Here is a 27,706-nt window from a genome sequence, read left to right on the forward strand (position 1 = left end):
TCCATTTCTTCATTACTTGAATGCAGTCCCATTGTCGGTTAACAGCTTTTCCACGGGAACTCGCTCCAAAAACACCTCACCGAGGATTGCCACTATTTCATTGCCTGTTCTTCCATGTAGCTTCTTCCATAGGGCAAATCGTCCAGGCTCACAGTCAACCATGATCAGGTAAAGTCCACCCCTGGTATGGGTGACATCGTATACCAGTCTCTCCCAGGTCCCACTCACCCCCAATTGACCAGCTTCATGCATGCTTGGAGCAGGATCAATCGACCGACATCTGTCACATGTCCTGACCACTTGCCTCAATTGCTCCTCGGTGACACTCGGGTCGACTTTCTTCACCAAGTACCACGTCCTCTCTACCCCCATATGGTACAGATTGTGCAGCTCTCGCACGCCAACATCATCTAGATCAAATGCAGCAGCAACATCTTTCTTTGGCACAAGCCAGTTCTTCTTCACTCTTGTGAGAGCATCTGCTCGGTTCTTCTCAGAAGCCACCATGTTTATGCGAAGCTTCAAACAAAACTCCTGCATTAGCTCAGCTAGCATTCCAAGCCTGCACTTCACGAACATCTCTGCTGCCCCTTTCATTCTTATCCTTTTTTCGCTTGACATGAGGGACTTTAGCCAAGCAAACACAGTGGCAGAGTCTGTTTTGATGCAGATGTCACGTAGTCCCCATTTCAAGGCCAGATTGACCCCTTTGATTATCGCATCTAATTCCGCTACATTGATGCAGCTGACATCATTCTTCTTCCTTAACCAGGCCACATCTTTTGCAACCACTCCTCCAACTTCCAAGACGACCCTCTGTTGCAATGCTGCTTGCATCACACCACACGACTCTATCCAATGTTCGCGGTACGTTCCAGGTTCCCCGGACTGGGTCTTGCCGTTTTGCGTCGTTCAGGAGCTCTTCCATCATGGCGACTGTTCTTCCTCCCACTTTATCATCCCATCCTCTTCTTTCAGCATGCATCTTTATGTAGCTACATGCTGGTCTAAGCCAGCCAGCAACGGGGTAATGTCCGATCAACTTCCCGCATATGGAAAAAAGTTCCGTCTGTTGAGCTCTTGTTTCAGTTGCGGGATCACATTCCCCCTTTGAAACTCTAGGCTGCCTGATGCACCTCGTTTCAGCCTTAGCTCCAAAGTAGCCTCCCTCCGTCTAATTTTTCTGGCGCTTTGGCAACCAACCCAAACCTCTTCAAATGAGCCACCACCTCTTTGGCAGTTACCAGAGTCTCATTCACAAGAATGTCGTCTATGTATGAACTCACTGCCCCATCTCCTTTTCTCATTGTTTCCAGAATCTTCCTGAGGATGGTTGACATAATCTTGGGTACCGAATTCATCCCGAACCCCACTCGCGTAAGGCAGTAGGTTTTGCCTTTGTACCTGACTAACTGGTATTTCTAGAGCTTCTTGGTGATGCGGAGTTGCAAATAGACAGATTTTAGATCTACCAACGTAGACGCCCCATTCATCTGCCTCCATTCTCTAATGGTCTCACTGCACACATCTACAGTGTCGCCTCCAGTATGGCACTGAACATGTTGGTTCAGCTCTCGGAAATCCAGGACCGGTATTACTTTCCCTTTAGTTGGTTGTAGAATGGCCATCATGTGCAAAATGCCCGACTTAACGTCATCTGTCCAAGGCAACAGTATACCCTCCTCAATCCATCGGTCCACTTCTTGTTCAAACTCCTTTCTCGTCCCTCCTCTGAGCAAATTAGTGTAGCACGCCACCCTGTTTGTCAGCGATGGCACTTGATTTTTCCATGGCTATTCCACAGTCCTCTGCTCTCCGTCGAATTCGGCTCGAAAGTCCTGATCTTTGATCGACATTTTTCTTTCCTCCCCGGCCTTGTTGGTCCCTCCGGGAACTTGCTCTGTCACTGCACACTCAGCTAGTCCAAACCTCACGTTGTTGCATGTGATGGTAACGCCTCCAAGTCGGCATATCACATCCATTTCAATGATGGCTTGAACGCCAGGCACTAGATGATCGGTGACAATTGCATGGACCCTCATCCGGTGTTTAGCAATATCAATAGTGACGGTCTTCCTCCCTCAACACTTCACTCATGACCCATTGAATGCCACTACTTCACCCTTCCCATTCCATCTTCCGACCAGGGTCATGTGCATCATGGTAGTGGTACAGCCAGTGTCGATCAGTGCCATAACTCCCCATCCTTCCACCACGATCTTCTGCTTGGGCATCTGCTGCGAGTGCGCCACTATTCCCGAATCGGGGCGGCCGCTGGCACTTCGGCTTCCCCTTTGCCAGTTTCCCGAACTCATGCATTTCACCACTAAATGGCCTCTCTGATTGCATTTATAACACACTGTCCATTGCAAGAACTTCCTGCAGTCTCTACTGACGTGTGGTCGCTCACATTCGAAGCATGTCACCCTCGGGTTCGGCAGACTCCTGCTCACATCCTGCTATACCATTGCTGTTGTCCTTCCAGACTCCGTGGGCTGGGTGCTCACCAAAATCTTTGCAGTTTTGAACAGCTCACTCACATCCAGCGTCTCCACTCCTGGGACCTGCTAAAAATGTTTCGATATCTCTTCCAAGAACCCGGTAATGAATGTCATCTTAACTACGTGACTCGTGGCGTGTCTCCTGATGCCCGAATACTCAACCAATTTCCTTATCTCATTCGCGTAGACATCTACAGATTCACCAGTCCACCTCTTCTCCTTCAACTTATTAAAGGCCTCGAAAGGCCCCTCTGCAAAAGCTTCGATCAGTCGACCCTTGATGGCATCTGCGTCACCTTGATCTCGCTCACTGAGCTCCAAATAGAGAGCCAGCACATCCCCTTCTAGAAACAGTGGTATTACTGCGGCCACATCGATCGTCCAACTTTTGAATCCTTGCCACAAGGTCCACTTTTTTAAGCCATGCCACCACATCACCGTCGCCATTAAAAGGCTTAATCATGTTGCTTAAGCCAGCGTTGGCCATTGCCGAAATAGCTTGAAAATACTATCTTTAAAAAAAAAGGGGGGGGCACGGTCCTTAAACTGCAGTGCGCCTCCCGATGGGGGGGGGGGGAGGCTCACCTCAAACACACAAAAGGGAATAAATCTGAGAAAGTAGAATCTCCACTCCCGTTGCACCTACTCTCCTGCCAGATTTGGAATCTCTCAAGCACCGAAAAATGAAGCTCGTTTTGTAGTTTCCAGCTTCACGCACACACAAAATTTTGCTAGAACGCACGTAATAAAATGCTGGCCGCCATCTTTGTTTTGCCTTTTCTCGGCCTGAACTCACTCGCTGCACACCCATGGTAAGACTCCTGTTTTTCTTAGCTTCTGACCACACTATCACTGGAAGCAACGACCATCAACAAAATGAATCACATGTTTTCATGACTGTGTTCTTGTTTATAATGGCGAATTGACAGTGCTGTTGGCGTGTTTGTTGATCTTGGCCTCGATTTGATTTTTTTTTTTTTAGATGAGGATTGATAATTTGTATTACTTGGATTCTTCAGACTACAGTTCTTATCTTGATTGTTATTTTTACAATGTTTCGGTTCATGTCTTCAGGTATATCCTATCAAAATTAAGATCCTTTATGTCAAACTCGAGAATCTGTACGGAACTTCCAACACAACCATTTATTTATCTGTGGTAATAGCATGATCTTGTTTCTTCAGCTATGACTAGGTAGAAGTCCTATCTTATTCAAAATTATACTTTGAGTGTCGCTCGCACTGAGGATTGAACCTTCGACCCGTGACAAAGTACTTAGTAACATCCAGTTGTAAGTTGCATTCTTCTGGAAACTTACAAACAAAACCCCTTATGTGCATTAATCTTAAAAGATCAAACATTAAACCTTAAAAAAAAATTACTTAAATTTGAAAACATTTATAGATTCATTTATATTTAAACTAGCTGTACAAGTCTGTTGCCAAGGTCGCTGGAAAGATGGTGGGATCCTTCTACCGCTCCAGAAGATATCTCACTACTGATGCAATTCTCTATCTATATAAAAGCCAAGTATGTCCAAGGATGGAATACTGTTTCCATATCTGGGCAGGAGCTGCTAAAAACAGCCTATCCTGCCTTGACAGAGTACAAAATAGACTTTGTGGCTTAGTGGGGGATGCCCTTTTCTCTACCCTGCAACCTCTCTCCCACAGAAGAGACGTTGCGAGCCTATCCTTGTTTTATCGTTATTTCCATGGCAGGTGCTCGTCTGAACTCCAATCTCTGGTCCCCCCTCGCCAATCTTTCACGAAAAACACCCGTCTAGCTGAATCCACTGTGAAAAATTTCCCCCACTCTATATCTGTGCCTAAATCAAAACGCAGATTCCATGAACAAAGCTTTTTTCTTAGAACTGCACGCCTGTGGAACTCTGTTCCGTCTGCCTGCTTCCCACCGGACTACAACTTGGATGTCTTCAAGTCCAATGTTAACAAATTCCTAATGAACCGCCCCCTTAATTAAACACTTCATCAAATCTCCACACTAATGTAATGTACTTGCAATAACCCTTATCCCTGAGTGGCTTCCGGGCCTTGATAAGTGGTGATCACTGTGTAAAAAAAAAAAAAAACATACCCGCCATTGCCAGGTAAAAAAAAAAAAAAAAAAACATTGCTGGGCGGAGGGTTTAGTCACCTACTATTTAAGATACACTAAATATCCTAAGTTGCTACGATTTTCCTGAAAGCTGACCATATTTTGGATTTTTGAAAGCATAACACATAGCCATCTTCATCTACGAAATTCAAACAGGGAAATAAAATCTCATAGCTTAAAGGGAAATAACTCATAGGTTAACTGAAAACTAACTTCAGTTTTTAAATGCAGCTGATGTTGGTTATAATAATAATAATAATAATAATAATTAAAAATACATTAAAATTAAAATAAATTAAATAAATCAACTTTATATAATATTTCTAAATAGAATACTTAAAACAATTATATTACTAATTTTCATTAAAGATTTAGAACTAATTATTAAAACAAATTTTCTTTAATTTAATATGCAAATGAGATAACCTCTTGAGTGTTGATTCCTTTTGAATAAATAGTATATATATATATAGAAATCATGCAGGAATAAAAGTATATGAGTCCGTTTTCAGTATTTTTTTTTACTGATTTTGTAGATGACCATGGTGTCATTGACTCAGAAGGCTTTTACTGTTTAGAAAAGACCTTAGGATTTTGCTGCAACACTATTTGTATGTACAGGATTCACTCCTAAGTGACTTAAATAATGATTATGAATTTTGGTGCACAACTGCTAGACCTAAGGAGTGGTAATGTGTGCTATATTTAGTTTTACAGAAAGAGAAGCAAAAAAAAAAAAAAAAAAAAAAGGCTTGGCCGTTTATCATGAAAATTCAGGTGAAATTTTAACAGTAGTTATTAGAGAACAATTTATAAATATTCTCCAAATTTCAATTTCTTTAGAGTATTTTAAAGGCTTTTTAAATGTCGCTACACGAGGGAGAGAGAGTGTCAGAAAAAATGTATATGTGAGTGTGTGTCTTCACAAGTGACGGTACGGTCCTTAACAAATTCGTCCACGCAATTCTGAACATCACCGTCGAATCGACATGCCACGCTACAAACAAATACTGTTGAATCGACACACACATTCCCAAGCAGAACCGAACAATCTCCCGAAACGACGCCATGATGCGAAAATCTAATAATGCGAGACACGTTATTAAAAGAAGTGTATTTCAAAACCCGTCAATCACTTATCGGCTTGTTCTTTTCATAGCCGTTGGGCGAAACTACATCGTGACTGTGGGGTAATATGGGTGTAATTCATTTGGGGACTTGATTTGTAATCGAAAGGTCCCGGGTTCGCCTTTCACTGCAGGTAGGCACGACTCATACGCCTGTGTGCTTTCGCGCATGCTCGGCACATTAAATAGCATAATATGAATGCAATCTTTTATTTGAAAATTCAAATATTTCAGATTTACATCGAATTTCATTTATAGTCATTGGACACGAAACGAACAAGATTCACTGAATTTCAATTTCTTTTTAAGATTCTTTAATCGTAAGCCTTAAATTTTTAGATTCGAAACGATACTGCTAGTATATATATATATATATATATATATATATATATATATATATATATATATATATAGATAGATAGATAATTTAAAGGAGATTAGAACAATAGTCTAAAGAGCAGAGTGTATTTTAATGTAATAGTAAAATTACTAGTTTAATTAAAATACAGGGAAAGAAAAAGTGCTCGTTGTAATTTAGATATATAATAAGCTCGATAGGTAAATATCCTAGAGCTAATATAATATTTAGTAATGTGATTGATAATTTAAAAATCAAATTATAATTAAATTAAAAATCCGTTTCATAAGAAGGAACAACAACGAAATCAATTATTTGTACGATCGTTTCGGAAAACTGTTTTTATTGTGGTAGACATCAAGTTACGGACAATAATTATTACATATAGTTTTTTATCAAACAAGGTTTCCTCATCAGCAAATATTGGAAAGGGTTTTTATTAAATGTAAACGACACCATAAATAAACCTAGCAGTAAAGTAAGGCAGATGTATCTTAATTTTTCGCCTTTTGAAATCAAGAACTATGGTTAAAGTATTCATATAGATGCTTGCAATAGCTTTTCAGCTTATGAAAATTTTTTTTTTTTTTTTTGCTTGGTTGTCTTCCCTGTGGCCTTGAAAAAAATATCCTTTCTGCATTTTGACATATATCAAGGTTCATAACCACATGGGACTATTACTACAATAGTAATTTTAAACTTTCTCTAATTTGATTATAAAAAAAAAACAAGTTAATTCATAAAATATAAATTAGCTTACAAAATAAGTCACTTTATAAATCATTAATGCAACTACTACTACTTCTGATGATATCAATAATACAAAATGGTGGATAAAAATGAATAACAAAATTTCTTGAAAACTTTCATTTATTTTCATAAACCATTGTACAAAAAAAAAAAAAAAAAAGGCCTAAAACTCCCCAAAGAAATTACATTGTTTAATTGTCTTTTCTAAGAATACATTTTTCCTTTTCTAACTGATTTTTTTTATCCACCATATTTTGCTGAGGTAGCACATAATATGTTCAAACATTTTATCTGTATTAGATTCAGTTTCTTTTTTTTCTTTTTTTTCTCGGAAAGATATTTGCAAACCGACATTAAATATGACAGAAAAATTGGTGGCAGAAAATCCAGATGATTAAGTCTAGTATGCTCTTAAAATTTTGCATAGAATAGCGCTCTCCAGGTTAAGAAAGACAACAATAGAAGATCCATAAACTATAATTATATAAAATTAGAAGATATTGATATTTTATTTTATAAAGATTTGCAATACGTGTGGATCATTTAGTTTGGTTTGTTTAATGGCATACCAACAATTTATGGGATATTTAATGTCCAATAACGTTATCAAATCTCTCTATTACATAAAAGTCACTTTTGTGTATGTGCGAGTTCCTTCCTTATAGGTCCCGAAACGGTTGAGTCTATCTTTTGCAAATTTTACACAAAGCTAATTTATATGCCTGGCAGTGTTCTTAGATAGGTTTTCTGCAGAAATTCATTCGATAAGTATCGAAGATCCAAAAAATCCGATCCGAAAAATAGATTTTCTCTCTTATAGATAAAAAAAAAGAATAATTTTTACAAGGGAATATTTTATCTTACACCATGAAGGGAGATAACAAAATTTCAGCAAATCATTTTTTTCTTAAAAAAAAAAAATAAAACAGATTTATCATAATCCGGAGATATAACTTAGTGGTAGAGCATTCGACTACAGATTGAATTATGCCCTGTTCAGGCCCGGGTGTACCTCACTATTTTATTTTTTTTTTTATTAATGAGTTCAATTTGCGATAAAAGAGGTACCATTTAAAATTGCTGCAAATCATTTCTTCTATTAATTTATTTATTTGCAGACTATTAGCATCTTATGGGAGGGATAGATCTATGGTTCCAGATGAGCACTGTCTGAAGATAGCGGTTTCAATCCTACCTAAAGCTGGCCAGAGGATTAGTTGGCCAAAACGTGGTGAGATGACAACAACTATGCAAGGCAGTAATTACTGAAAATACAGTTACGAGATGCAGCATTCCTATCCTGTCGCAGTTTACCATTCGTCGTCCGAAGGGTCGAGCTACAAAATGATACTGATCTCGTGAAAATCTGTCGCCAGATGAATAGTTGGCCGAAACATCACAAAACAACAGCTAGAAGATGAGGATAATAGTCCGCAAACAAATGAATAAAAATATAAAGAGCTCATTTCAAAAAGGATTCCAATAATAAAAAATATGATCATTTCTTCGTTTGCATATTTTAAAACTAAACATTAATCAGAAGTAACTTTTCCAGGGCATTCATCATCAAATCTAAATATCCGTTGACGTGATTTTGTAAACAAACAAGATGGAATTTGATGAACGACATTATCATTTTCTTTTTTTGCGAATAAGTCCACCGGGCAAATTATTTCTTGTAATTTATAATAATCAATAGAGGATCGATTCTATAATAATACATGTGCAATCCATATAAATTAACATACCATGTTTAAACGTTGTACGACTGGGCAACGCCAAGTTGCCAGCTAGCATAATTCTATAAGTAAGATAATTATTCTCTATTCCTACAATACATTGCTCTAAGAATACATTACTCTTAAAACGAAATGTTACAGAGGAGGTAGAGACATTACTTAAAGGAATCGTCTACAATATAAATCTCACCTGTCTGTTTAAATGTATATATGTATGTATGTATGTATATTTGTATCTCTCGCAAAAACTTTCGACAAAGGCGACAGATTTTCATGAGATCAGTATCATTTTGAAGCTTGCCCCTTCGGACGACATATTGAAAAATTGGCTAAAAACATTAATTCCTTCACTTTCAGCTGGGCACTTTTCTACAGGGAGGGGTAGCTTTTTTCGCCAATATTTTCGAAAGTCATCGCCTCTTTTCGATTGTCTAGCCTTAATTTAAACCTACAGCACTTCCGGTTTGGCGATGGGCGCAACAGCTAACGTGTAACGTTTTTTGTTATCACTTTCTTTTCTTCCTTCGCGGTATGGATTTGAGCCTATCTGCCTACGACAAATCTTTTTTTTTTTTTTCGCTCACAATTTTGCTTTTTTTTTTTTTTTTTTTTTTACTCACCCAACACCAACTTACACCTCCACCTTCTTTTCCACCTTCGCATCACGGGTTCGTGTCAGCCTGCCTACTACAACTTTTTTTTTTTTTTTGCTCAACACACACTTATAAACACACGGGCAACGCCGGGTATCCAGGCTAGTTACTCATAGAAGGAAATTTTAGAAAGATGAATCTAATATTAGTTTTTCAAAAACTAATATTAGATTCATCTTTCTACATTACTAGATTGATAATCATCTTTGTTCTTAATGTGATTAGCCCTCAGCTATCATCTTCTAGTATCTGTTTTTGAGGAATATTAAAAAGTAGAAATAAGGTTTTGATGTTTTTTTTTGTTTTTTTTTAAAGAATCAGATTGAATAATATGATTGGGGATGAACTTATAGATATTGCGGCGTCACGTGACCAGCCGATTTCCCATCAAGCAGATGTAAAGGCCGAAGTGAATGAATGGCTCAGTCACCAGGATCCTGTCTTAAGACATTATGGGTTCCAATCATGACTTACAGCTGGCTCTGTAGATAGCAAAACAAAACAAGCAAGACTGCATATAGAAATACATTGTTCTATGCATTGAATGTTAATATTTCAACGGTCCTTTGTCCTTTATATATAAAAAAAAAAAAAACTAGTAAAACTATGTGTTGTTAGGAGCACTGAAAATTGTTGGCATGCCATAAAAGAAACCAAACTAAACCAAACTAAAAAAAAAAAACAAAAAAAAAACAAACTAAATAGGAGGTTAAAAAGTGTGTACAACATGTTTATATTAAAACTTCTGCCGTTCTACCTCCCTCAATTTGTTTCTCTATCTTTCTTAAACCCTTTCTCCGTTTTTCCACATCCGGCTCCTCTCTCACCTCCACCCAGCCCATTCCTCTCGTTTTAATGTATTGAAAATAATAATTTAAATCATTAATCTCAACTTTATACGAAGAGTGTTACAAAAATATTGCTTCCTACCCATTTTTTTTTTTTTTTAATCAGCTCGAATGGATTAGATAAGATTGTAAATTGCATTTTTATGAGGACTGAACTTACACATTCATGACCTGAAAGTTTCATTTCTCTGTTGTAGATGTTGACAGTGTGAGATTTTAAGAAAGCAATCCTGTCATGGACATTCATCAGAAACAGAGATGCGTCATTGAATTCTTGGCAAAAGTGCACTAAGAATTGTGGAGACAACGTAGAAAAATAAATTCTGAAACACAAAAGGTCGCCCCTTTTAATGTCACTACTCCGTCTTCATAGCTCTTTAACTTTTTGAGTTAAAAAATAGGAGGCTTTACTTTTGGAACGACTCTTGTATAATAGATAACATTAGAAATGACTGACCCCCCCCCCCCCAAAAAAAAATCGAGCCACTCTTTGAGGAAACTTGCCCCAGTTGATCCCATAAGAATGAGTATATATATATATACAGTGATGATCATATTTATTGGCACGGTAAAATAAAAGTTAAATTTTGTCTAATAAATTCTAAAAAAGGGATTAAATTAAAGAAAATAACAAAGTATATTATGTATTTTTAACTGGCCTTTCCGATGCAGCAATCGGATTTTAGAAAAAATAAATAACAAAGGAACAACAAACATAATTGCAAAAACCCCTTGTTCAAAATTATTGGCACGGCTTTGTTTTTCTTTTAGTATCAGTATAATATCAATCAATTTCCGGTTTACGTGCTTTCTGAACTTTTTTATAGCCATATTATGCTTGTTTAACGCTAATTCAGTGAATAATTTTTTTCAGATAATTTTTAGATAGCGATTTATTTAAACTATTATAAGTGACTAAATTATAATTTTCAATCAATATATATATATATATATATTTTTTTTTTTTTAATTCCATAAGTGTGATTTCTTTTAGAGGAGGGTAGTAGTAAAGTGCTCACAAACAGCATGACGACAACCTGTGCAAAATACAATGTTGCTACCAACAGAGACCAGATCTAAAAACACTAATATTTAAGATAAACAGAACAACGAGCCTAGCATATAGGTGGCCATGTGATACGCTCCATCTTATGGTAACTTGGAAAACAATGAAAAGTATACATTCCGGAGAATGTATAACTACTGGCCAGTGTTTGCTGTTGAGTTTGTAGGCGTTGTGGAAGATCAAATCTTTTTCAGTTATTTAATCCTCAAATGTAATGCCTATCGTAAATGATTCATTGTATGCAATTACAAGGTGGAATGATAAAATCATCTCCTAGAAAAGACGACATGATTCCATTTCCGTTTTATGAAGATCGGTTTTCTTCTTTTGTTCTAGACCATCTACTAACTAGCCAGTTGTGTACAATTCCCAAGAGTGAGAGGAGCCTTCTATCATGTCTGAAAGTGATACAATGTTCGAGCGAGATCGGAGATGCGCCATTGTACAAATTATGCTCTCTACCGATCCAAGTTATGACAACGGGACCATTGCCAGCACCCTAAAAGTGAACCGCTGGATTGCCACAAATAACAGGGACGTGCTCAGGGTGATGAAAACAGTTTCCGCCATAATTACTATCTTTGGTGTTGTTTCAATGAGGGCCACATCATGACACCTCACATTTTCAAAGTCTACTTGAAAGTCAACACCAAAGTGTACCTGGATGTGCTGAAGAGTGTGGTGATCCCCTGGTGTAATCAGGTAGCCACTGGCAGATCCTGGATGTGGCAGCAGGACTCAGCGCTGGCCCACAAGTCCAAAGAGATCCAGCCTTGTCTTCAGAAGGAGTGCTATGACTTTGTACGCTTGTCTTACTGGACCCTCTCCTCCCCTGACCTGAACCCGCTGGACTATCTCATTTAGTCAATTGTCGAGAACATCATCAACATGACCTCTTACAACGCCAAAGCCAGTCTGATCGCTGCCATTCGCTGAGGTTTGTGGAAAAGGCATGCTTCCAGTTCTGGAACCACATTGAGGCGATGATTGAAGCTAAAGGCTGCTACATTGAATAGATGTCAGCTCTACTACAAAATCAAGTTATTTTAATTGATTTTTTCAATAAAAGTTTTAAAATAAAGCTGTAGTGTTGTTTTCTTTAGGGCGATACTTTAATTGTTCCACCCTGTAATTGAACACTAATTACTATTTAGCAAGGAAGTAAGAGGAAATTGCATGCTCATGCCTTTTCCAGATCAACAAATATTTCCCCCCTCCCATATTTTATTGTCATTGAAATTGCCCCTGTCATATCAAAGAGCCTAATGTTGATTTGATATACTGGGCGTTTCTGCTTGTGCGATAAAACTTTTCAAATGCACTCGTAATGTTAGTTTGTATAAGGCGTTAACTTAAGTCACAATCGCCTGTTCCTTCTTTCATCAGATCTTTTTAGTTACCGATTATCGATACTTATCAAAGACATTCCCGATACAAAACCTATCTAAGAACATTGCGAGGCATATTATTCTCCATTCCTACAATACAGTGCTCCTTTGTGTGAAATTAAAAAACCGGCCCAGCTGTTTAGGAGTCCATAGGAAACGATCTCACACACAAAGTTCCTTTTGCATAATAGAGATTTTTATTGGCCACAGTGGTTGTAGCATGTAGGAAATATTTCAACCCCACCCTCTCCCCCAACAATTTGCTAGTTATCAAATTTAGGTCTTTCATTTTCTTTTTATTATATTTGCAATAAACTTCTTCCTTCTTTGTACATGTAATAATGGAAGTAACTGAAAAAAGAAATGTACAACAACTCCATTATTTGCTCTGGGTTACATATAATGTTCCCTTATTGATTTATTTAGTTGTTTTTATAGCACATTCAAACAGCAGCATTTACTGTTAAGTTTGAAGGCTTTGTGACAAATCAACCCCTTTTTTAGTTTTCTAACCCAAACACAATGCCTATTGCAAACAATTCCTTATATGCTATTACTTGAACACAAGTTGTTATTTTACAATGTACATATTCGTGACATCTTAAACAGTATTACTGACTAAATGGCCACAATAGATTCAATAGCATTTGACCATGATATAGATGTTTCGATAAGTAACAGCAGTTGTTACATTATACAGAAATTTTTTCAAACCTACAATTTGTCAATTGTCAAGTGATGTACATCTTTGTTCATTTTCTCTTATTGCACAAATAATCTTCTTTCTTCTTTACAGTTGTAATAATTGAAGCAACTGAAAACAACAACTCCATTATTTACTCTGGGTTGTACAATGTTTCTTTGATTGATTTCATTTTTGTAGCAAGTTCATTTAGCTCTGTCATGTCCAATGTGCTCTATAGAATAAGTTTTATAGTGTTAAGCCAGATTTAAAGATTGAATAAAAGTGCTTCTCTAATATTTTCTTCACATTCTAACAGAGCGCATATGAAAATATCAGCAGCAGAGAAGAATGGGTGGCTAACGATTGCATTAGCAGCAGGAGCAGCGCTTGAATGTGTATGCAAATTGTACTTGAGCTTGAAGCTGACGTAATAGGAAAAAAAGAGCACTACGTGGTCGAGGAGAAAGAAAGTCGGCAGCTAAGAAGATATATGTATAAAGTGAAGCCAAGAATGGGCTGATTGTGGCCAGTGTGTGGCTGGCAGAAAGAGAAACGCGTACCAAGTAAAATGGACACGCGCTAGCAAGAAACTTAAGCTGGTATCGAGACGGAGGAGTAACGGTAATAAATGTATTGTATTAAGAAAAAATGCCGACCCTGATTTTCTATTTATCACTTGTTCTTGCAACGTTACATATATTCACGTTCATTTTAAAAATACGTTACATATATTCACGTTCATTTGTAACAAACGTTACATATATTCACGTTCATTTGTAACATACAACGTTACATATATTCACGTTCATTTGTAACATACAACGTTACATATATTCACGTTCATTTGTAACATACAACGTTACATATATTCACGTTCATGTGTAACATACAACGTTACATATATTCACGTTCATTTGTAACATACAACGTTACATATATTTATGCTCATTTGTAACATACATCATCCAAAAATTTCAACTGATTATTTCTCTTTGTGCAAAAGAACAATAACTAATATTTTTATGAGACATGTGTTGAGATCAACTAAAACGTTATTTCAAACTGGAGCATGACAGACAAACAGAAATGCGATCAATTTCAAACTCGAGCATGATTGACTACCAGAAATGTTATTCCAAACTTCAGTGTGACAAACCTATAACCTCACAGACTGAACATCAGAAATTCTTGTAGAAAAAAAAAACTTCTTCCATCTCAAATCCAAACGAGTAGCCGTCAAAACTCAACAACTATTCAAGGTCAGAATTCTCCAAGTGGTTTGAGTCGTGGGGAACAATACATTTAGAAATGATAATATATTCGGAGGGGGTACAATTTCGTGGGTGAACTACAAAGACACCCTTCCCTTGCCATCATCCAGAAAAGAAAGAATAGAAAATAAAGAAACCGTATTGAAGACTAAATGATAATGATAACCTTTTAGATAAAGACAGGCGAGAAAAAATAAAATATAATATTCGTGGGAAAACGGTTATTCAAACAAAGCTGGATGCTGTAACAGCTAAATTTTATGGAGCCAATTGGATGAAGATAGAAATTATCTCCTCATTATATATATATATATATATATATATATATATATATATATATATATATATATATATATATATATATATAAGTTTGTGTGTGCGTGTATACAAGTTAATTTTAGTCCAGAAATCATAAAAATGCTGCAAAATATGTTCCAAGAACTTATTTTGCCTGCCCAGGAATGGTAATCTTCTAATTAATATATGAAAATGTATAAAAATTTATTTTTAAAGTTTTATTAAAATTGAACAACTATTTTTGATTTGGGAGAAACCGCCACTCTGCGATTAAAAAACCCCAAAAAACAAAACAAAAAAAACACGTTTGTTTGTCTATAAACTTTAGTCGTCCTTCTCTCCCAATTTAACATATTAAGTTATCTTGTCAGATTTTCTAAATTAGACCCAAACAGGATTTGAGTTGACAAATCAAATTTAGCTTCTGGCAAGCAAATTTGCATTTGTTATTGTTGTACCCATGTTATTAGCAAAATAACATACTCCGCTATAATTCATTGAATTTTGAGATGAAGGTTGCTTATTCATATTATTTGGATTCTTCAGACTACTGTTCTCACCTTGAGTGTTATTTTCACAACGTTTCTCAAGAAGTCATGGCGCAGTGGTTAGAGTACTTGAAAAAATCAATTGTAAAAGTAATATTTTCCTGAAGGTTGAAAGTTTAATTTTTACTGTGAGCAATCGAAAAATACAATTGCAAATTATTCATGCTCGCGTTCCGTTAGCCCCGACTGGATAGAGGTCTGAAGATAAGAGCATGCTATCTTCATGAAGTAAATAAAAGGTTCTGTTCACAATTCCATTCCAAATTCCAGAGTTCAACAGAAACATCTCATAAGTTCGACAAGATATACCTGAAGAAGGTCGGAGGTTTCATCAACTGAAAAGTTTTGAAAATGACACTCAAGATGAGAACGGTAGTCTGAAGAGTCTGAATAATACATATTAAAGTGTCAATCTATCTGTTATATAGTTGTGCAACATGATAAATTATCTGTTATTTATCTGACTGTCTATATATCTATGTGTATCTATCTCTATCTAACTGGCGAGATAAACAAGACATGGGATGTGAAGCTATGTTTTGATAAAAGTTGTCAGAACATATTGAGGTATAAATTGGACAAGTTGCACCAGAAGCTCTAAAAATAGCTGACCGGAAAGACGTGATTGTTATCATGTGTCCAGGTTGGCTGGACAAAGTAGAGTTGAAATTTGGACGTTGAGCCAGGCAGACGATTTAACAGGTTGCGCCCCCGCTCACCAGGGAGGGAGCTGCCGTGTCTCAGAATGGAGACATTTAGTAACACGACACACAATAACACGACATATATATGAACACCACTCCACAACGTAACATATCTGTCTCATTAATTCTTATCTTTGAGTGGCTTTCAGCCTTGATAAGTGGTGCCTCATTACTAAAAAAAAAAAAAAAAAAAATGTCATGCACGTATGCCTACATGCATGTACAAGAAATTTACATTTATTAATATTATTATTAATACACAAAACAAGTCGAGCATGCCCTCCACAAGTTGAAAATATTTACTTATGATTTAGGAGCAATTTTACCCCCTATAATGCCCCGCCCTAGGAGGGCAACCAGAGTTACCTCAGAAAATCTGTTCTAACAGAAATTTACTTTCACCATGACTAATGTTTGTACAAAATTAAAAAAAAAAAAAATTCAAGGAGTGGTTATTAAAAAAAGTATGCAAACAGACGAACGGGCAAACAAGAGTGAATTACTAGGTTCAATCCCTCCTTTGTCGGGGGGGGGGGAATTATGCAGCTTCATTTTTTTTTTCTTTTATGTATGTTCTGCTTCACATTCATCTCTCACACTTGAGATTTCCTACAGAGGATATTTTATCCTTTTCGGATTGATACTTTCTCTCTTTATATATATATATATATATATATATATATATATAGGTTTCATTAAATTACTATTAATAAAATAAACTCTACCAATAGTAATAACATCCTGAAGTGTTTGTAAAGTTATTTATTTAATAGCTTTGCAAACATTTCAGGATATTATTAATTTTAACCAATAGAAAAAAAGGATAAAATAAATAATAAAATAATTAACCAATGAAGAAAAGAGAAGAGGAGAGAAGAAAAAAAACAATTATATAAATTGTTCAAAACAAAAAAGAAAAAAAGAAAAAAAAAAGTATATAAATTGTTCAAAACCAGTTAGATTCATTTATCCCTGACAATGAATCCTGAACGATTGGAAAGTACTCGGACTTATGAAAAATATGGTGATTGCATCAGCCAGTTCCTGTCAGAAGTGAAAACTTTTATTCGGAAGTTGGAAAGGATCGAAAATAGAATTAATAGACAAAAAACGTCTATTTTATTTAATGAAATATGCCATAGAGACAAAAATGCTGCCTATATATATTGTTTTTAAAATATAATTATCCACTGACACGTGTTTCGTTGTCTACGACCTATCAGAGTGGCTGAATCTATGGAGATTCAAAATCGGGACCTCATGGTAAGAAGGCTAAACTCTTACCATTGGATAAATCGCAATTTACGTAGATGTTATTTTATTTGCTATACGTTTTGAATGAATTCAATTATTTATACGAAGTGCATTTTTACCTAAATGCGAGTTGGGAATTATTTTCCCTTTGAACAATTTGTTACCCCCCAAATGGGGAGCTATATCGTTTTTAAAATATAATTATCCACTGAGACGTGTTTCGTCGTCTATGACTCATCAGTGCCTGAATCTAGCGAAATTCGAAATCAGAACAAACAAACTTGATGATTAGAAGTAGATAATTATAAAATGGCGAATAAGTGCGAGTCTGTGTTGGGGGGGGGGAGAAGATTGATGGCTGAAAAAAAAAAAAGAAAAAAAAAGAAGCCATTCCTTCATTTTAATCGTGACACATAAATAAAATTCCATAATCTTTTCAAGCTTCAAATTATTTTTAACTCTGACTATTTTTAGCAAAGTCGTTAAACGGATAATCACCTTAAAATATCTGAGGGTATTTTTATCAAGAAATTTGAAGAATACGCGAGCCACAAGGGAACGATCAACAGAAATGGTTTACTTTGCTAAAATTGCAACATAAGTTTATTCTTTTGCAACATCGTTTTAACTCTTCCAGTTATTTGTGCCACATTTCACCAGGTCTCATCATACGGTTTCATCGACAATTGAGTTTCCCCATAACGTAGCTTAGTGGAGTCGGCCGGTTTCACAATTGAATCATATGATTTATCGGTTCTTTCTCGATAGTATAGCGAAATTCGAAAATTGTAATATTGAATTTCAAGTGAAACCAATGGTATCTACTGAATTGTCATGTCGCAGTAATGAAAATATCTAAAAATTATGAAAAACGATATGGTATGGTATATTAGCGAAAATTAAGTTTTGCTAAATTGGTCAAAGATTTTCAGTTTTCAGAAAAGATTTATCTCCCTTTTGTTACAATTAGAACTTTTTTTTCTTTTTTTTTTCAAAACTCAATTTTGACTAATTGTTTTCAAAAACTTTTTTTGTTAATAATCAATTTTCTACCTTATCGTTTTTCGTAATTTTTGGATATTTTCATTACTGTGACACGACAATTCAGTAGATATGATTGGTTTCACTTGAAATACAATATTTCAATTTTCAAATTTTACTACAATAATGAAGAACCGATTTATTTTATTCGGATTACAGTTACAGTCACTGTTGGAAGTAGGTATGCGAAACTATCGCCAACACGAATTACAAAAAAAAAAAAAAATAATACCTGGTATATTCGATAATTTCTTAGTCGAGACTGTTCTAACCCATTACAACCTTATATAACCAAATGCAAGAACAACACACGTGTATTTTCAGACCAAAGATAAATGTACTAGCAGCATTCACTCTAGACGGGCTGAATCAGCTTCCTCTGAGGGAGGAAATGTCAAGGGGTTATTTAATTCCCAAGCAGTCTCCAGTGACATGTATATCCTGGTCAGGAGAGAGAACAATGTTAGGTTTGGGTATGTCTTGCAGAGAGGTGTCGGCGCCCTCCTACATATAGCATCTAGTATTACAAAATGGTCACCTAGCTGATACCGACGGGCTTAACATTGCTTAACTTTGGTAATCTAATGAGAACTGGTGTGTTAACATTATGCTATCGATGTCTTCCTACATACAGCGCCTGGCACTGACCGGGCCCAACATTGCTTAACTTTGGTGATTTAACAAGAATTGTTGTGTCAACAAGATTATGCCGTACATATACATGCACGGCATAATGAGACCCAATACGACAATAATGAGGTATTTTGGTACTTCAGCTATGGGTACGTTATTAACATTGGTCGTAGTCTCCTTGAAAATCTATGTCACGAAAATCAGGAATGTCTAAAGATAACAGTGATGCCAACTTTCTATTGTGAAGATGAAACTAAGAAGAAATTTAAAGATTAAGAATAATTCTGACGGTTTTAATTTTTTTCTAGCTGAATGAACTTGAAGATGCAATTGCATTGTTTCTTTAAAAATGGAGAGAAAACTGCAAAGGGAGATTACTCTTCATTTTTATCAGTTACTAAAGAGTAGAAGAAACAGGAAGAGAGACCAAAAACAAGATGTCTGACAATGCAACGTAATCCGGCCATCCCAGTGTTATTTATTTATTTTTACAAAAACAGCTGCCTTCAGATCGAAAGATAAATAGCGATCTGAAGAGCTGTCAACCATGAGCAAGGTTATTTAACAAAATTACAAAACAATGCCAGTTGTGTTTTTATAGTGCACGAGTTTGCTGACCGAATTCTTAAAATTGAAAAAAAAAGAGTTAAAAATAGTTCGGGTTTGATCTAATTTTTATTCTTGAGGTGATGCATTCTTTTTTTTCTTTCTTTTTATTCGCCTCAAACAAGGCATATTGTCACTTGGATGTAAAGGGGTTATTATTTGGGAGACCATATAAGGAGTTGAACAGTAAGATGCCTGTTCACATTACATTTAAATTTCTGCATGTTATTAAAGTCAGCAAAGCAAGAGATCAGGAGGGAATTTCTGAAAAATGCTGAGTCCTTCAATCTTACACACCCTGAAACTCTTTTGAAAGGAACTTTTCTCTTTTATCACCGGTTTTCTTAAGCAAAAGCACAGCCACCTATCCGTTTGAGTTTAGTCTTTTATCCCTCTGAAGTCTCTGGAATTCTCGCGGTTAGTCTCGGCTTTTTCCCAATAAAACCAACCACGCCTACCACTTCTTCCTCTCAGCCCCACAAAGCAACAGCAGGCAGAGCAAACCTTCTGAGGGACTAGTAGTGGACGCACTACCCCAAATGTGGCAACAGCACACCATGTATGGGCGAACAGTGACTTTGTAATAGTACAGGATACCGGCAGGTGAGAATAATTTTCTAGCATGGTAGGAGGAGCCCACCTTGTTTGCAGCAGCCTTGGCAGTGTCTTTATACTTTATGAATTGTTTTGATAAAGTAACAAGATTTAAAATTCTTGTAACTATAACATAATGAAATAAACTTTTTATTTAAATTATTGCCATTATGCCATTTTCACAACAATATTTCACAACGACGGAATCTTTATTTCTTATAACAAATTTCGATTCAGATACAGTAGTTTCTGAGAAAACTTTCAGAGTAAATGTGGTATTGTAGTGACTAATCCCTATTAATCCCTAACTGTGCATCGAATAGATATATCGCGGTTTTATCATAAAAAAAAGATCCAAATTCAGAATGTAAAAACCACAGCTGACGACCCTTCGACAAGTACTTTGATGTGAATAATTATCCCGTGGAACTCTGAATAGTACAATTCCCGCTAGAATAATATTCACAACTTTCTTAGCTTCAATTTCATATGATACATGAATATAAAACTCAAATGACTCCCTACAGCACTTTAAAGACACAAAAACAAACACAAATCAAGAAAGTAAGCAACGACAAGTGCTGCAAAACCAGTCTACAACTACGTCCACCAGACAAGTATAAATACAGTGAGTTATTTCAACCAGAGGCAAACCAGCCCGGCTCGTCAGGCAGTGAGGATCACCCTATTAACGGCTCAACCCAGCAGCAGCCAAATCACTATGGGACAAACTTGGCTAACTCCCCAGACAGCGGCTGAGCCCAGCAGTAGCAGCAACTACTTTGCATCGACCCACTTGATAGCCAAACCCAGTAGCAGCAGCAGCCGCAGCAACTTTTTCAAGCCAGCACAAGTTTCCTGTAGCCACTGGCAACGACCTTGTTGCCATGCCAGTTCAAACACCAGCTGGACTCAAACCTTCAGCCGGAGACCTCCTACCACCATTCAGTTTCTTTACGAAAAATAAACCTGAATGGATTTATATTCGTTCACGATGGTACCTACCGCATTTGTTATTTCTTCTTTGCCATAGTCGTTTTTCGTCTTTTTCTTACCTGTGTCGTCTTTCAGTTGTAGGGTCGATTGCCACCGACATTCGATCCCACAACAAATACCATAATACTTAGTTTGCTGCACCTTACAACAACAAAGGTCCATAGAAAATTTCAGCTAGATTGGCCTAGTAGTATTCAAGAATACTTCTAGAGTAAAAGTGGTATTGTAGCCACTGATACCTAATAGTGTATCGAACAGATACCATAATATTTAGTTCGTTGCACCTTGTCATAATAAAGGTTAAGACAAAATTTCAGCAGATAACCCAGTAGTTTCTGAGAAAAAGTGGAACGCACACAGAGAGAGAGAGAGAGAGAGAGAGAGAGAGAGAGAGAGAGAGAGAGAGAGAGAGAGAGAGATATTTTATTTTCTCAACCTCTCCAAGGGTAATCTTGTTATACCGAAGACTGAACCAAATTTTGTCAAAACAAAACTTTCCTAAATCATTCAAATAAAAGCCTGCAACCAACGGCCCTCAACATCTCAAATGTAAAAGGGAGAGAGGGATGAGGAGCGAGAAGGAGGAGGTTTAGATAGAAGGGGAGGGGTAAAAGCGTTTGAATCAAAAAAGATGATAGGCACACTTTTCTTAACTTTAAAAAATTTTTTTTTATCCATATCCCCAGACAACACCGGGTATCTCTACAAGTATATATCTTGTTTGGTGGCATCAATATCATAAGACCGACACCAGCATTTTGTCTAAATTAGTTTGTCTCAGTCGACAGATGGGAGGGAAGTGAAGGCGATCTCATTTCCTTAAAAAAGGGAAACAATTCCACAGGGAGAGAAAAATAGGGAGGCAGAAAAAGAAAAGACCATTAGAAAAAAAAAAAAAAACCAAAGGAGTAAAAATAAAAAAGAAAATAGAAAAGAGAAGATTACCAGTCTGACAGCTGTAAGGGTCGAATTCTACCCCCACTTTGATAATTGAAATAAAATAAATGTGTTACTCCCCTCCTCCCCCCTTAAATTAGTTAGGGTTTTGCTTTCCTCGTAGTAATGGTAGAAAAGTTCTAAATTTGGACTCAAGTTCGACTAAAATTATTAATTTATATTATTTATCGTCCATTTTCTGTTATTTTTACAACGTTTTGGCCGATGTCACTTCAGACCTTCTTCAGAGTGCATCTTTGTTGGGAACTCAGAAATCTGTATGGAAATTACACTAAAATTTTAAAAATTTCGAACTAAACCCATTATTTAATCTACATGAATCCGTGATGCAACGGATAAAGCTGTTGATTAACAATTGTTTCTAAATGATGGTTTATCATTATGATCCAGAAGCCAAAGTCCAGTCAATGCAGTGCAAGCACTTGAACTCTCCACCTTCAAAGTTACTAGTGCAGAAATAATGCAAGCATTAAATATAAAACATTACAGAAATTTGTTGTAGAATTTAATTAAAAGTTTGATTTTTTTTCTGCTTTTTACATCAATAAAAAACATTTTTCAACTGTTTTGTGTAGCATTTTTTTTACACTAATAAAGATGAAGTTAAATAAATAAATAAATAAATAAATAAAAAATAATAATAATAATAATAACATCATTTAACAATTTATTTACAATGGTGCTTTTATTTTTAAATATCGTTATGAAATTTCGAACTTTACTCATTATTAAACTTTAAAAATTCTGTTCTTGTTATATTCACTTGACAAGAAATTCTCTTAACTGCATGTATCCAAATGTAACCGCTGTCGAAAACACACTGTCTTTGGAGCGTCAAAAAGGTTTTTAAAAAATAATAATAACAATAAATAAAATAAAATAAAAATTAAAAAATAAATAAATAAATAAAAAATAAAAAAAATAAAATAAATAAATAAAAAAAATTTAACAAAATAAATAAATAAATAAATAAATTAAAAAAAAAAGGGTGTGCAACCATCCACTGGCATGGTTATGCTCATAATCTTGGACCAAGATGAAATAGTAATGATCGATTTCCTAGTAAAGGGTACCACAATTATAGGAGCCTGTTATTCTTCACTTTCGAAGAAATTAAAAGAAGCTATTAAAATCAAGAGGCAGGATACAATCAGTTAAGATATCCTCCTCCTGCAAAATAGCGCTCCGACCCACAACACACATGTCGCCAGATGCATGGATGTGGAGGCTATGAAATCCTGCCTCATTTCTCCTACTCGCTTGACTTTGCACCCTCTGACTTTCACGTCTTCTCAGCCCTAAAGTTGTTTTTGAAAGGAAAACATTTCCCAGATGATGCAGCCTTAATTTCAAAAATCACCTTATGATTGGAGGACCAACCTAGAATGTTCTACGAAAACGGTCTCCAGAACATTAAATAATGGGAGAAATGCATAATTCTCCATGGTTCTTTGTTATGAGAGAGCATTTTCCTCATAAAAAAGTGTTATGACATTTCATTTTCCTTAAAAAAAAAAAAAGGAAAAAAAAAAAAGGAAAAAAAAAAAAGGAATAGAACATTAAAATATTCGATTTAGAACGTTTTCAGAATAATCTGGAATAATCAAGAACATTCTATGCAAAAACAGTAGTGTCAGTTGTTAAATTAAATTGCTGTCTTGCTGCTAAGAACTCCCGTAATGTTTCTAAGATGGCAATCCAGCCAAAAGAAACTCTTTATAAACCAACCACCATATCTTTTGAAGAAACCGGAATTTCGGTAAACACAAAGATTTCTGTATATTTTCTCACTGACCAAAGAACTATATTTTTAACATTCTTATTGTTAGTTTTACGCATACGTAAAACATTTGATTTGAAGTTAGTAGTTGTTATCTCCCTTTACCCTTGCTGCTGTAGACGTTATAATCGCTTTAAAAGCTAGTGCATTATTACTAAGAAAATGTATTTAAATATTATTCGTATGTTTTGTTTTGAATTTCTTTATTTTAACTCAGAGTTTTATTAGTTTTTTTTTTTTAACTTATTATTAGACAGACGCATAACATTCTTATGTAGGAAAAGACTAATAATTGTGCAAAGTGTTGTGTGTTTTACTGTTATGAAAAGTGGGTCAGGGGCATTACTTATTGAACACTCCTCATGATCTCTGTTGTAAAACCCTAGGATGAGAGGGTGGCTGCAGGAATGTAACACGTATGGCAGCAGCATTCAACACCATGTCACACCTCCAGAAAACCCGAAAGCGGTTGTCTGATAACTTGTATAACTTCACTAGTACCAACATTTCTTTTTGAAACTAAACTTCGTGATGCCATAAGCATTATACTAGGGGTATTCCAAAAGTAATGCCTCCTTTTTTTTGTACGAATGAATCAGAGAAGATTGCAAACTGCATTATTATAACTAAACTTATGCATTGATGGCCTGAAACTTTCATCTCTCTGTTGCAGATATTAAGATTGTGAGACCCTAAGTAAGCAACCCTTGTCATGAACATGCGTCAGAAGCAAAGATGCGTCATTGAATTCCTGGCAAAAGTGCATTGAGAATGGTTGTAACTATGTAGAAAAATAAATTCGGGAGCATAAAAGCTTGCTCATTTTTATGGTACCACTCTCATCTTCGCAACTCTTCAACTTTTTTTTTTATAGGAGGCTTTACTTTTAGAACGACCTTCGTATATATTACAGAATATTAGAGTAACATTCGTACTGTCGGTTTCAAATCTGAAGGTAATCTATAATGGGTCTTCTTCAGACTCTTTTCAGCCTCTGTTTATAATAATAAACAGAGGTTGAAGAGAGTCTGATAAAGACCAATTATAGGTTCCCTTTGTTTGGATTTGAAACCGACAGTACCGATGTCGTTCTAATATTCTGTAACACATATATAAATAAATAAACAGTATGTTATTATTGAATTTTCTTAACTGAGCACTCCGCTGGGGTTCTTTTCGAATGTGTGTGTGTGTGTGTGTGTGTGTGTGTGTGTGTGTGTGTGTGTGTGTGCGTGTGCGCGCGCGCATCATCCACAGGAAACTTTGTCATCTATGACATCAGTGTGGCTAGACAAAGGGGTTGTAAATTCAAAACTCACTAATCCTAGCATCTAATTCTCCCCACCATCAACTTGCCTGGTTGTGATCCCACTAACTTAAATGTAGGTTGCAGTTGAGAAAGACACCAACTATACTGCCTGAAACAACAAAGATGAACTGATTGACAGGATCAAACTGGTTTTAGGCATCTCTCAAAGGACATGCCGTATGTTGCAAGTTCGATTCAACCATAAAGACCATGGTGAAGGCTGAGGATGTCTTTTTTTAAGGAGTTCTATTCAGCAAACGTTTCTCTAAAAGATGCACTTTGATTTCTGAGAATCGATTAATTATTGGCTGATATGACGTTTTTCCTCTTTTTCAAAACGTGTCAAATTGAACACGCCATATTTATTTTTATTTGAGTCTTAATTTGTGAATTTCCCAGAAGACAAAATGGAAGAAGTCGATATTTATCATGTTTTTTCAATTGCTGACACAATGTATTTGTCTTTTTGTGACATAAGGAACGGTACATTATCATATGGGAGGAGGAAGAGTTGTTGTTGCTGTTGTTGATGATGATGATGATGATGATGATGATGATGATGATGTAGTAGAAAAGAAAGAGGTGGAGTGGAGATATTAATGATATGGAAGGTGTCAAGGAAAAAAGAGGAAACAAGAATATATGAAGATAGAGATAATGAGAGAAATGATGATGTAAAAGAGAGATCGAGAGATGCAGAGAGAGATCGAGAGATGCAGAGAGAGAGAGATCGAGAGATGCAGAGAGAGAGATCGAGAGATGCAGAGAGAGAGAGATCGAGAGATGCAGAGAGAGACAGAGATCGAGAGATGCAGAGAGAGAGAGAGAGAGATGCAGAGAGGGAGAGAGTGAGAGATGCAGAGAGGGAGAGAGAGTGAGAGATGCAGAGAGAGAGAGAGAGAGTGAGAGATGCAGAGAGAGAGAGAGAGTGAGAGATGCAGAGAGAGAGAGAGAGTGAGAGATGCAGAGAGAGAGAGAGTGAGAGATGCAGAGAGAGAGAGAGAGAGTGAGAGATGCAGAGAGAGAGAGAGAGAGTGAGAGATGCAGAGAGAGAGAGAGTGAGAGATGCAGAGAGAGAGAGAGGGTGAGAGATGCAGAGAGAGAGAGAGAGAGAGTGTGAGAGATGCAGAGAGAGAGAGAGTGTGAGAGATGCAGAGAGAGAGAGAGTGTGAGAGATGCAGAGAGAGAGAGTGTGAGAGATGCAGAGAGAGAGAGAGTGTGAGAGATGCAGAGAGAGAGAGAGTGTGAGAGATGCAGAGAGAGAGAGAGTGTGAGAGATGCAGAGAGATGCAAAGAGAGAGAGAGAGTGTGAGAGATGCAGAGAGAGAGAGAGAGTGTGAGAGATGCAGAGAGAGAGAGAGAGTGTGAGAGATGCAGAGAGAGAGAGAGTGTGAGAGATGCAGAGAGAGAGAGTGTGAGAGATGCACAGAGAGAGAGTGTGAGAGATGCAGAGAGAGAGAGAGAGTGTGAGAGATGCAGAGAGAGAGAGAGAGTGTGAGAGATGCAGAGAGAGAGAGTGTGAGAGATGCAGAGAGAGAGAGTGTGAGAGATGCACAGAGAGAGAGTGTGAGAGATGCAGAGAGAGAGAGAGTGTGTGAGATGCAGAGAGAGAGAGAGAGAGTGTGTGAGATGCAGAGAGAGAGAGAGAGAGAGTGTGTGAGATGCAGAGAGAGAGAGAGAGAGAGTGTGTGAGATGCAGAGAGAGAGAGAGAGTGTGTGAGATGCAGAGAGAGAGAGAGAGTGTGTGAGATGCAGAGAGAGAGAGAGAGAGTGTGAGAGATGCAGAGAGAGAGAGAGTGTGAGAGATGCAGAGAGAGAGAGAGAGTGTGAGAGATGCAGAGAGAGAGAGAGAGTGTGAGAGATGCAGAGAGAGAGAGTGTGAGAGATGCAGAGAGAGAGAGAGAGTGTGTGAGATGCAGAGAGAGAGAGAGAGTGTGTGAGATGCAGAGAGAGAGAGAGAGAGTGTGTGAGATGCAGAGAGAGAGAGAGTGTGTGAGATGCAGAGAGAGAGAGAGTGTGTGAGATGCAGAGAGAGAGAGAGTGTGTGAGATGCAGAGAGAGAGAGAGAGTGTGTGAGATGCAGAGAGAGAGAGAGTGTTAGATGCAGAGAGAGAGAGAGAGTGTGTGAGATGCAGAGAGAGAGAGAGAGAGATGCAGAGAGAGAGAGAGAGAGAGAGAGTGTGAGATGCAGAGAGAGAGAGAGTGTGTGAGATGCAGAGAGAGAGAGAGAGAGTGTGTGAGATGCAGAGAGAGAGAGAGAGAGTGTGTGAGATGCAGAGATAGAGAGAGAGAGTGTGTGAGATGCAGAGATAGAGAGAGAGAGTGTGTGAGATGCAGAGAGAGAGAGAGAGTGTGTGAGATGCAGAGAGAGAGAGTGTGTGAGATGCAGAGAGAGAGAGAGTGTGTGAGATGCAGAGAGAGAGAGAGTGTGTGAGATGCAGAGAGAGAGAGAGTGTGTGAGATGCAGAGAGAGAGAGAGAGTG

The 27,706-nt window shown here is 36.8% G+C and overlaps 1 long non-coding RNA gene across 2 annotated transcripts in view; it reads right to left on the minus strand.

Annotated features, from left to right (window-relative positions):
* The window catches only part of LOC145243654 (uncharacterized), a 455,606-nt gene that overhangs the window by 65,264 nt on the left and 362,636 nt on the right, over positions 1 to 27,706 (minus strand). The gene's annotated exons all lie outside the window — the stretch shown is intronic.

This window comes from Euprymna scolopes, chromosome 22, assembly GCF_053919585.1.
Source record: "Euprymna scolopes isolate OS-2025 chromosome 22, ASM5391958v1, whole genome shotgun sequence".
NCBI classification, from domain to species: Eukaryota; Metazoa; Mollusca; class Cephalopoda; order Sepiida; family Sepiolidae; genus Euprymna; species Euprymna scolopes.